Genomic DNA, 221 nt, shown 5'->3' on the forward strand with positions numbered 1-221 from the left:
CAGCTGAGGAGTTGTATCTCCCACTCTGAGCTAATTATGACTGCTATGTGCCATTAATCCCATTCAGCTGCGTAGCAATAAGAAAATACGACTTGTCTTGGCATTAATTGACAGTGACAACACAAGCTAACGAGCTGAATATCTTACGGTTGCGTACTTCAGCCAGACGATAGATTCCTAACGGATCCCTGCAATGGCACCGGAAGGCGGAAGGAGCCGTT

This window comes from Chaetodon trifascialis, chromosome 12, assembly GCF_039877785.1.
Source record: "Chaetodon trifascialis isolate fChaTrf1 chromosome 12, fChaTrf1.hap1, whole genome shotgun sequence".
NCBI classification, from domain to species: domain Eukaryota; kingdom Metazoa; phylum Chordata; class Actinopteri; order Chaetodontiformes; family Chaetodontidae; genus Chaetodon; species Chaetodon trifascialis.